A 12,460-nucleotide genomic window follows, 5' to 3' on the forward strand; every position below is an offset into this window, starting at 1 on the left:
TTGCCTGCCTGTAAGAGATCATTCTTTTGCACCATTCTCAAAGCTTGCTGAGAAACACTGATGGGCACCTCCTGGCCAAGGGCTGAAGATTGCCTTGTCTAAAGGACACAGGTGGACACAAGTCCAGGCAAGTCCTGCTCAAAGTAGACAAAATGTTTTGACTGAAGATTTGCAGGACAGGGGCAACGACAGAGTGAGAGATAAGTAGCAGTTTAATAGCTGGAAGCAGTCTTTTGTGTGGGCTTATCTTGTGGGAGACAGTCATCTCAGGGGGTACTCACAACCCAAGTCTTACCCAAGCACCCAGGAATGCCACGTTGTTAGAAGAAGAAAGGTAAAAAAGGGACCAACAACCAAGAAGGTAGGTGTCTGACATGGGATGTCTGCCTGCTGACAGGCCTGCCTGCTGACTGACCCTCCTGCGCCTGCTACCTGAGACCTGCCTCTTCCTCCTGGACTTGTAGTCACTGGACCTGCTTGCTGCCTAAGGCCACTCTGCTGCTGCTCTCCCCCTGTGCTTTTGCTTTGGACGTTCGGAATGGTGTGCCTTGTGATGCTGCTGGGTCTTGGTGGTGACTATCTGCACTTTACATAATTCCTGCTTCTTTCCTATCTTTCCTGTCGCCAGCTTTCCCTTTCTCACCAGTCTAATTCATAATAGTTGCTGTCCTCCCACTCCCCATCTCTCTGAGCAACTAGGATTTGTAATAAACTGGTCAGACAAACACTCGAAGCATTGTCTTAATCTCACTGTCAGAGCGAGACACTGCCAAGCCTACGAGCAGAAGCTGCACAAAGAGCTGCAGCACCCCTCCTTGCTGCCGATCCCCCAGCCTGCCGTGCTGCAGCTGGACAGCCCGCCCCCAGCCCATGCCACCAAAGGCCTGCTTCATCCCTTTTGACAGGAACACGGGGGAGACCTGCACAGGAGAGTGCTTTTCCAAAGCTCACAAAATACTCATAGAAGGCTGTATGTTAAATATTGAATGGATTAGTCACGTAGAAGCATGGCAGTACACAAGGGACACAAGGAATTGCATACATGCCCTGACATACAAGGGATGGGAACAGATGTAGCTGGATTCAGGTTAGGCTTTCATACCCAGGCCATAAGTGTTGTCAGGCTTATCCCCATCAGCCTTTAAGGACCTAACATATGTCCATAAATAACATGTCACAACTTATCCCCACACATATAGCTAAGCTCAGAGACCAGCAGGTTTCTCTCACTTTCTTGGTGCACTGGCCTCTCTCCCCAGGAAAATGCTGGCAACCCTACAAAGTACTTCTGAATTTTTGGGCTCTAATGAATAGACACTGTTGGAGACTGAAAGACGCCCCGCTGGTAAAGATGGGCAAAAGCATCCCAACACCATTTCATAGCATACAGAAAGCATTTATCCCACATAAAAGTAAATTGCTATTTGCATGTCAGAAAATGGCTGTAGGAAACAGGAAAACATAAATTATTCAGAATAGTGAATAAACAAAAAAGGAAAAAATTTCCCAATTTTTGAAAAGAAATAGGTTATCTGCAAGCAATGAGTCCATTATTTTCCACTTAGAAAGCAATTGCTAAATTTTCCACTATATGAAGCGTATGTACCAAATCTGACACATTGGGATGATTACTGCAAGAATGAGCAAAACAGGGAGCTTTTCCAAGGAGCCCTGACTTCTAACAGATGCCAATTCAACCTATAGAGGATATCCAACTATGCCTTTGAAATTACCACACACAAACACACACAAAAAAAGGGAGGAGGGGGGAGGAGAGAAAAAATAGTCTTTCACAGTTATTTTTCAAGAGAAGAGAGGCTTTTTAAACAGTGATCTAAAGATGAGGGCTTTGCTCTTGCACATTAATACAACATTAGCACATGAGTTCAAGGCAATTATCTTGGTGCTTGTGACCAAATACAGCCTAAGACACCATTGAAAAGAAGCCCATAAATCTCATTGCTAAATTATTTATATTGCTGTTGCAGCCAGACATGCCCCTTGGGCAGAGATGAGTGCTGCCCCGTTATTTGCACACTGGGATTGTAAACATGGGTCAGTGTCTCTGCCCTTCTGCCCACTCCTCTAGTTTGTCCCCACATGAGCCAGGACAAATAGCCCAACCCACACTGCAGATTTGCTTCCTGCACCAAAAAGGGTTCACAGCTAGGCCACAGTCCCACCTTCTTTGGGAAGCATTAAGAGTCTCTCTGCTCCTGAGTCAGAGCAAGCTCACTGTACATTTAGCTCATTTTTTCCTTATTTTGGCAGTTCTATTGAGGGGGAAAATAGCGAGCATAGATAATGAAAACGGTGTTTTGTGTGGACACTTAGCTCAGTATTAGTTTGACAGAGGGATGAAATAGCAGACTGTTGATGGTGGAGTTTTCTGCTTCGTCATCTATTTTTCTTCAGATGGCAAACAGCTAGCAAAGTGCTCGTGAATGGGTAGTGACAAGTAGTTTCCTGTGGTCTTAAAACAAACCATCAATTGCAGAAAGTGTTTTCAGTTCTCAAGGCTAAAAAACATTCAGTACCATTCAACTAGTTGCATGTTTTTCAAATGATGAGAAATCCGAGTGAAAAACATACGCAAAAGAGAAGAGAGAAACTGTTGTGTTTTTTCCAGAGTGTTTCAAAATAGCTTTCAGGTGAGGGCAGGATACACAGTGTCCCTGCAAAACAAATGGCTCTCTGAAAAGCTACAACCTGATCTTCATTTGACAAGATCAACTTTGTTAATGATTTAACAAGTGCTCAGGCCCTATAAAGACTACATATGTATTATATGCATATATATATATATGTATAAAATACGTGGGTTGTTTAGTTATTTTTTTTTGCATAAAAATTAAAATGCAGTGGGAAAAGTACAAAACTGTATTTTTAATAGCTATGACCAAAAAGGTTGTTTCTCATTACTTTTTCTGTCCATTTCAGCCCTCATGGATGGGCAGGCCAAGAAAGAGCAGACTTCAAACCAGTTATAAAACATTCACTTATGAATGGCAGGAACAACTTTTGCTTCTAGTGTGTCAGGGAACCCCATGCTCCTAAGCCAACTCATTTTTTGTCCATTTGTGTCTAGCTTGAAATGATCCCTAGTGAGAAAACACAAACCACATTGGCAAATCACACAGATCACACAAAAAGGGAAACCAGTTGCACCTCTAGAAACAAGAAACAGCAGCAAACTAAAGGTGTGGAACGAAACAAGAGCATTGGACCTTATAGGCTATTTATACCATCTAAAACAAATAAATTATCTTAGATCTCCTTGCTGGAAATGTATCAGTACAAAATGCATATAGCTTCTGTATATAAAGTGATGACAAAAATATGCTTCTGAGCTGTGGACAGAAACTGCCCAGATGATTAAGTAAGCATCTACTCCTTCTTACGCAATAGACATGATTGTTTGGAAAAACTGGCTCAAAAAGGCACCAAATGCACCCAAGCAAGGAGTGGAATTACAAACACTACAGAGAACAAGATCTTGGTTTTCTTTCTTCAGCAGTTTGTAGTATGTTATACAGCTGGTCTGAGAGCCTTCTGCAGTAGGGGTTTTACCATTCAGATAAAAAAAAGTCACAGCATGAGTATTTTTGTGTATACATCCTGTAGCTCAGTGTAAGAGTTGTCCATTAGCCATGAGCCAATATGAGACTCAGATTTTTTCAAAGTACCCTCTCGTCCTCCCATCCTATAGAGCTATATCAGGGACTCACTTACTCTTTGCACGCACATGTGGTGGTATCTACAGAAACAGTAGAAACATCTGTAATGTATGGCTTTCTGCAAAAGGAGAGCTCTCTCCAGACATCCGGGTTCTCATAATGACTGAGGTGATTGCTTGTGCTATTGTGCACCCACTGCATGCTAAAACGATCCCTCTCGATCCCCCTTGCGTGCTTTTGCCATGAGCAATAAAGTAAGGCCTGTCAAGCCGTTTCAGATTCAGATCGTTCTCATTATTCATCCCAGCGGATATTGCTTCAGTCAGATAGGCCAGTGGTTTCACAGGAACTGCATGGGTATCTCGCTATAATATAACCACAGCTCTAGCCACAAAGAAAATACTTCCACCCATATTTAATGCAAGCAATATCTTCATGTAGAAGAAAGGATAGCGGAGATCCCTTTGTGAGTATCCTGCAGCGGGCTAACTACAGCAGTACCAACTCACTTCATTAGAGATTGTTCATACTTGTCATTCCTCAGAGCTGAGACTTACCTGTACAAATTTTATAGCCTTACTCAGGGATGGTTTACCAAAGTCAGAGAAGAAATACAAGGACCCCCATTAGCATGACCTAGCTACAACTTGGGTCAGATACAAGGAAATTTTTTCCCCTTCTATTTTTTTTTTCCACCTGTCTTCCCTTTTCAGCCAAAAATTATGTACTTAATTATCCAAATGTCAGGCTGTGCTTGCAAATAACTTGGAAGGTCAGATCAGAGTAAGTTAGGCCTTTAAAAGCCAGTTTCAGGGACCAGCCTTTTCCACAACAGACATACAAGTACATTATGGTTAGAACTCATTGCCACTTTTTACAAGTTTCTTCTAGAATACTTAAAACAAGGAATGAACAGCTCTTCCCCGGTTAGGGAGTCTGTGATGGCAGGTCCCATGCTATGCACTTGCAGGAAGGCAAGTTTTCAGTTCCAATTTAAATATATTAAGTCATCAATGTCAGATTCTATAATTATAGAGAAGCATTCAGACTCCATAAGACAAACTTCCATTTACATACAGGACAATCTCAACCCACAATAAACTCAACAGTATGAGATGGAGGATACAAATGGGCCCAGTTTTATTCCAGTGAACCATTAGCCTTAGTAGGATATTATTGCAAGACAGTCACATTGGAATGCAAAAGGCTTCATGGCGGGACTGTGGGCCAAACTATCATTGCTGTAAGCAGAGATGCTCTGAATGGGCCTGGAGCATCTCCTATACAAGGAAAGATTGAACCACCTGGGTCTGTTCAGCTGGGGAAAAGAAGACTAAGAAAGGGATCTGATAAATGCTAAGAAATATCTAAAGAGAGGCGTGGGGCAAATATATGAGGCCAGGCTCTTCTCGATGGTGCATAGCGATAGGACGAGGAGTCATGGCCTAGAACTTGAACATAGGAACTTCCACACTAATATGTGGAAGAACTTCTTTACTTTAAGGGAGACAGAGCAATGGAACAAGCAGCCCAGAGAGGCTGCCACGTCTCCTTCTATGGAGATATTCAAGACTCATCTGAATGCCTACCTGTGTGACCTATTATAGGGTATCTGCTTTGGCAAGGGGATTGGACCTGATGATCTCTTGAGGTGTTTTTCAAAAGACATTAACCAACAACAGGCGACACACAGGTATCTTGACTTTTTCTCCTGTTTGCACAATGGGCATGGAAGCAATTCAGAGGGAAACTACTGGCCAGATGCACTGGTTTTGGCAGTGAACAGTCAGCTTTGAAGTAAGCCTGGAGAAATCAGGACTGCTCTGTACTGCCCCAGCACAGCTGAGCTGCGGTAAAGATCAGGGCTTGTCCCCAGGTCTTCTGCACACAAGGGCTACACATTTGTTTGCCAGTCATATCAGACTTAAGCAAACACCCAAAGCCCATCACATAATAACACACAGGCTAAAACATGCTTCCAAACCCAAGTGCCCAAATGCTGGCTGACCTTGCATCTCTGTGCTCCTCAAGGAACCATTCATCTCCATATGTCATCACACAAAGGTGTATAGTTTTGGTATCCCACTCAGGAATCATGTTGAGGCCAACTTCCCTCTACTATCAGCTCCTCTGACCCCACCAAGAAAGTGGAAATGTTGTGAGGTCTCAGCAAGTCTAAGTCAAACATCCAGTTTCCAAGGTTTAAAGGACCATATGATTGACTAAAGGGATTTCCTTCTGACTGAAGGTAAGAATGGAATGTTTCCACTGAGGAATAGGCACAACTTCCTAGCATTTCACATGTAAATACAACATAGTTGCCTCCTTTGACTCTACAAATCTCAAAGCTCACTACATCTTAAATAGTAGCCCATGAGAAAAACCTCAGACTCCAAAAGATGGCATAGAAACATTACAGCTCTCATCCTTTATAGCATTAGTTTGTTTAAACTTGAGGAGATGGAAGAGAAAACAAAGGATACACATCAAAAGATGCCTGGTTACGTCACCTCAGCAGTTCCGTGAGTGTGTTTCCTTGTACTTTTTTCTTCCACGTTTTTTTAACATGTCTAGGGATCTCAAACAAGCCAGTGTCCTTTACTCTCTCACGCACAAAAGAAGCTGCAAAACATGTCACATAAGTTACATCTTTGAAGAGCCAGACATGAAAAAAGATTCTGCTGCTGCATTAAACATAAATGACACAGCATAAACACTGAGCTTTCCCTAGAGCTGGAACCTTGTTTTCCTTTATCCAAACATGCAAGCATCACTTGGATTGGTTTTGTGCACCCTGTCATTCATCTTCTGGGTCAAATAAAATGTAAAAAGAAACATTGGGAGAAAGCATGCATTTAACAAACGAATAACGAGGAGAAGGAACCTAGTGAGAAACGCCTCTGTCAGATATGGGAAAATGAGAAACAAAAAGGAACTACTGTGCACAGTGCTTCGAGCAGTTAGGAGCAGCAAAGGAATGTTGTGCAAGACAGCTCAAAAAGCAGGAAGAAACATGTAGTCTTTATATGTGCATTAGGAGGAAACAGATGACTGCAAAAGACACATGCAAAATTTTGTCAAGAAAAGACCTGAACTACAGATTATTTTTTCTTTTTTTGTCGCTTCTCACTTTCCTCCCCTCCACAACTCCTGTTTGTGTTTGACTAGGTCGCACGTCAGAAAAGCAGACCTGAGGTCTTACACCTCACATCTGTGTGCAAGTGACCTCCTTCTCACAGAGGGTGAACACAACTTTTCCCCAACATAGGCAGAGATGAAGATGTTCACTGTCTGTAAGAACATTGCTTTTCCACAGTTATACTGAACACAAGTGCTCATTTTTGGAAGTTTTACCAAAGGGCCTTCATTTCACCTCCCAGCCTTGCCAATAAAGTAGATACAAAGAAGAGTTGATTCAGGAAAGAGTGCAACAGTGAGGGGGAAATAAAAGCGGAATTTATCACATCCTTCTTCTCTTTTTAATTAGGGGAAATATTGAAGAAAGACACAGAAAGCAAAATCAATTTGCTGCCCTTCATTTGGATTCTTGTTCAGTGACAATTTGACTCCTAAGACCAAATTCTCTCTAGGGAAATAATTCCACTCACTTCCAGGCAATTGCTCCAATAGGTTAGTTGCTTAACTTTCTCAGGTCTGTGTGCTTCTCTGTTTTGTTCTCTGCACCTGAAAATACCTTAAATTTCAAGGCATTTATGCATCAGCTCTCAAAGTGAAATACATTTTCTCTATACAACTCAGCCTTTCTTCATATCTACAAGTCTGCAAGCAGACTAGAAATTATTTTAACTGTAAAATACCAAAGGGAAGAAATTTTGGAATATTCATCATTGTGATTAGAAGAAAAAGCACATGAAACACTCTGATGGACATAAAGTCTACATGATAGGGAAAAAAAAAAGACCTTTTATTAGTCCCATACCTAATAAATGCAGGTTCCCCACTTCCCATCTGGAAGAAGGACATATTGCTGGATATATTGTGCACCAGCACAATTATTTAATCACTTTAAATTCAAATTCTGCTATAAAAATTGTCATTTACTTCTGCTACCTTTTCTTTTCCAGTGCTTTAACCTTATTTGGAACTTATAATCAAAATAAATGTTGAGGAACCTGACTGTGAGTTTAGTTGAATCTAAGCCCCTTGGAATTTATGTTCTGCTTCTCATTTCCAGCCCTCATATTTCTTTGTAAGATATCCCACTGGGAAGTAACCAGAAAATCATTTCCTTTTTTTTTTCTGAGGATCTTAAAAGTCACATAAGAAAGATGAAATGACCATCAATACTTCCCAGGGGAAAGACTGGAAATAGAGGAGATTCATGAGTAGTTCTTAATGCATTAGTGTCTCCCACACATTCTAAACCCACATGAAAATCAGAACCCACATAGTAAAAGCCCTTCTGATCTTCTGCACCACTTAAAAATTTAAACAGTTCTCTAATGGAAAAAGATAACCTATGAAAGGCAGGAGTGCCCATCCACCAACATAATGTTCACGCTGCTCAGACTGCAGGGGCTCTCTATTTTACTGCTAAGTTTCTTCCTGCTTTTTTCCTTTTGTGTGTAGCACCAACCAAGATGGAACTCTAACAAAGGTGCTGTTTCACAGGAGGGATCTCCACTTCATTTTCCTGTGTGGATTTGCTTCTTTGCTTGCTTGTACTGTGGGAATTCAGAGACACCTGGATATAACAGCTAGGCAATGGGATGAAATGCTGATAGGGCAAGATTACTGTGATCTTATCCACTAGTGGTATCTTTCACATCTGTGCAGACCTCTACCATTTGAATTAGTAAATGCAGCTTTCCTCTTCCATTGTAGGTAGTTCTTTTCATGTTTTCTCTAAATAATGTTACCTCAAAGCTAAGCATGAAGCAATCATTATCAAAAATCTCAAAGTCTGGGAGACAGACAAAGTGATTTTTTTCTGAACGATAGCTTAAGGGCCAAATGCACATTTCTGCTCTCCTGCAGAAATCCCCTGAAGGCATACTCCCATCCACACCAAGCAGATACACCACTGCAAGAGAGCAATTACTGTTAGAGCATCCCTCATCCTGGTGAAATACAGCTTAAGAGACAGCAAGAACATTTGTCTTGCCCAAGCCTTCAGTAAAGTGTTTCTGTGCGAGCACATCTACTTTTCACTCCTGAGAGTTCACGTGTGGTGAGTTACTATGGCTCAAGTGATGAGTGACTCAGCCCCAATGGAGAAACAGCATGGGTCAGCTGAGTCCATCCAACATCTCACTGCCACTGCTGTATCCTACACCCCCCGTACCACTCTTGCATGTGTGCTCTTGCTTACATTGCACCAGCTCCACTGCTTGTTGGGAGCTTCTAAGAATTGATACAAACCAGTAATTCAGCAGCAGATTATCTCTGAAAATGAAATTGAATTTTCTGCCAGGATAGGACCAAGGTTCATACAGTAAAAAAACTTTTAGAAGCCACAAAGCCAGTACAAGACTGCCCAGTTGAGAGCAAAGGAAGGGGTAGGGAGGACAAGCTGCAGGGGAATCACTCCCCTTTGGCCCCTGTAACACTCAGATACAATGCACAGCTTCACTTTTGGAATCATGGATATGGTGCCTCTTGTCACTACAAAGGCATCAAGTGGAGTGGCGAGGCAGGAAGGGTGAAAACTCATAGGAGTAAACCCTGGGAGAAATAAGAAAAACGTGGATGAAATTGTCCAAAAACATTTTCCTGGAGGAAAATTGCATTATGTGTACTTCAGTAGAGAAGATACTTCACTCTTTTTAACAGTTCTTTAACATCAATCACTAACAAACATTCAGCATGAAGGATATCCATGTTAATGAGTTAATGCCTTGGTTCTACCACTGAAAGGCTAAGCACTTAAATTCAACATTTAGAAGCTGGATAGCAAGTCATTAAACAATAACTGGGAAAACTCAAATCCTCTCTGGGAACGAATGGGAAGGAGAAAGGGAAAGAGGGGAGGTAAAGGGGAAGGAACAGAAAAGTATAAAGCACAAGAACAGTACACAGTTTTCATTTCTTTTCATTTATTACAAGTTGCTTTTGAAGTCAATACATTACATTTTAAAAGCCTCTAACAACAGCGCTTTGCACTTTTAATAAGGAGTTTTTTGAAGCTGTTAACTTCCACACAACTACAGTCTTCCTGAATGGGAGAGACATGGAATGGCTGTTCTGGCAGCAATCACTGCTCTCACAGCCAGCCATCCCTCCTGTAAGCACACATAGCTGGGTGCTTACTAAAGAGCAGTGTCCTCGCCATAGGACTATTCCTTTTGCCAGGGAGATTAATGAGGCACTGACAACCAACAGCTACCACCACCACATCAGCAAAGCCCTCAAGTAAGCCCCTTAGCTGGGAAGCAGACCCATAAGAGTAGAAATTGCATTGTCCAAGAGTGAACACCTACATGAAATCACAAAAAAGCCGGCATGGTAGCAGCTCAGAGTTAGAGAAACAGGTAGCCAGCAGTTTCCCTATGAAAAAAAAAAATAAAAAAAACAACAACGGACCTCATAGGCTTATATCATTAAAGGGCCTCCTTCCCTCATGGACCAAAGATGTGTTCTGCAACATTGCACCAAACGCCCAGACTGGCCTGTAGGTATCTATTATTTACTGCCATCTCAGGAGGTCCACGCTAAAAGCAACGCAGGGAAGCGTGCCATGTTTTATCCACCGCATGACCTAGTTTTCGGTAGCTCTGTCGAGCACTTCTGTCACTACTGACAGGGCTGAATAATGTTCAGTGAAGTAGGTGAAGAGTTACGTGAAACTAGCTTCCAGAGGAAATTCATTTCCGCAGAGAGGCTCTGGCTACTTGAGCTATGTTTTAAAAAGCTGTGTTTTATTGCGGTCTAAGTTAATGAAGAAAGGTAACTGACAGGCTGCTGTGCAATCTGTGTTACCCTTCAGCCACCTCTCTTCCAGTAGCAGCAGGACAGGAGCAATTTACTGAGTTGAGCTTCTATTTGCATTCATCTTACTTTTTCTTTACCACTCTATTGACACAATAAATAATGAAACCTACTTTTAATATAATGCTGTACGTACGGCATCTCTACCATGACCGTTCTCGAGCAGAACTGATTGCAAGTGCTGCACACTCAAGTCTTCTGTCTAGGAGCCTCTTGTGGAATAATATCTGTTTAGCTCCCCACCTCATGCCTTAGGAGCACCTGATTTAATAAAAAAAAAAATAAATTCTGTTCTTATTCTGTCAGACTTACCACAGTGGAGATCCCTCCAGGTCTCTGTATCTTATCAGCATTGTGCTTGATTTAGTCTTTGTATGATGGCAGATTCTTGGGGCCCTCAGCCAATATCCTGTTCCAAATAGTAGGATAAAGAAAGTATTAAGTCCATCAGTCAGAAGAATGAATTTTCCATGAACTGCTTAATACAGTGTGTCTACACTACAAAATTTACTCTAAAATTAAGGATAAACTTGTCTGTGTAACTTGTAATATACAGCACATACCGCATTGACACCCCAGTACTTACTGCTTCAAACAACACTTATCACAAACATCTCAGTACAGTATCTGTTGGGTCTCAATTTTTGCAGAAGCATGGCTTTCTTCATTTCAAAGATATGTAGGAAAACACGGGAAAAATGCAAAAGAGACTTTTACTGTGAACAGGCTGATATTCCACACTGTTAATCTTAGCACAAAAATCAGGCACATTTCTCTCTGCTAAGGATTTTTTGCATGAATATTGCTGGAAAACACACTTTGATGTGATCAGATGCTTCACAGTAGTTCTCCACCAACTATATCAGGAAATAGCAAATGGGTTGAAGTAAAGACTTCACACGACGGAATTTCCTTGTGGTATTTTCTACTGTTATTTTGAAGAAAAATGATGAAAAACAAGGAAAACTTGAAGAAGCTTTAGTTTACATGTGTTTGAGGCTCCATGTGCTTGCAAATTATAAGGTAAAAGCATGTGCAAACTATAAAAAGAATTTTAAAAAGCAGTGCTCAAAGACACCAGAAACTGAACTGTATGAGTACATGCCTTAGAGTAAACACAGTCACAGGCAAGGAGATGTCTCATGATTTAGCTGCCCTTAGAAATGCAGGTACAAGACTGATTCCTTCTCCATCTTTACCTCTGTCTCATAGTATTCTACAACTTTGTCTAAACATTATGAGGATGCCCTACATTCTTTGCCAGCTGAAGAGCGTCTCAGTGGCCTAAAAGCAGCGTTTCCTACAATAAAACCCAAATCCACAGCAGTTTTCCTTAGCATTTCTAGATGTATTCTGATAGTATTAAACATCTACACCATATACAAATATATACATAAAAATATAGGTATAGTATATGTTAAATAAGTATGCAAGTATATAAATATCATTTGATCTGTATTAAACTCAGCCATGTCTGATTTATTGCAGTGCATACCTAGCTTTTCAACAGTGTTTGCCAGCCACTGGCATTCAAAATTAATGAATCATTTCCTCATCAGACTGCTTTAGAAATAAAACTGTTTGTTTTCTTCTTTTTTTTTTTTTAAAAAAAAACAATTATGAATTCCAAGGAAATTTGTCTTCAATTTTTTTTATGTTAATGAGTTTTAGTTCTCAAATACTTCTTTGTAGTCACCAACATTAGAATGTTGCTTTTTAAAAGCAGGCGTGTGACATGACACAGTGTGACTCCAGAAATCAAGGATCAATCAGTCACAATAAATGTATGAAGTTTAGTAGCTTTGTTATGTTTATATATTTGTTTATATTCACGA

The 12,460-nt window shown here is 41.0% G+C and overlaps 1 protein-coding gene across 4 annotated transcripts in view; it reads right to left on the reverse strand.

The window, feature by feature from the left end:
• The window catches only part of F13A1 (coagulation factor XIII A chain), a 191,927-nt gene that overhangs the window by 112,622 nt on the left and 66,845 nt on the right, over positions 1 to 12,460 (reverse strand). For all 4 annotated transcript variants that reach the window (XM_042808748.1, XM_042808749.1, XM_042808747.1 and 1 more), the window contains exons 3-4: positions 10,938 to 11,034; positions 6,188 to 6,299 (exon numbers count right to left, since the gene is read on the reverse strand). The gene's annotated coding sequence lies outside the window, so the exon portion shown is untranslated. The remainder of the gene's footprint in view (positions 1 to 6,187; positions 6,300 to 10,937; positions 11,035 to 12,460) is intronic.

The sequence above is a fragment of the Centrocercus urophasianus genome, unplaced genomic scaffold (assembly GCF_019232065.1).
Source record: "Centrocercus urophasianus isolate 14NV4802_14NV808 unplaced genomic scaffold, USGS_Curo_1.0 seq_11, whole genome shotgun sequence".
Taxonomy (NCBI): Eukaryota; Metazoa; Chordata; class Aves; order Galliformes; family Phasianidae; genus Centrocercus; species Centrocercus urophasianus.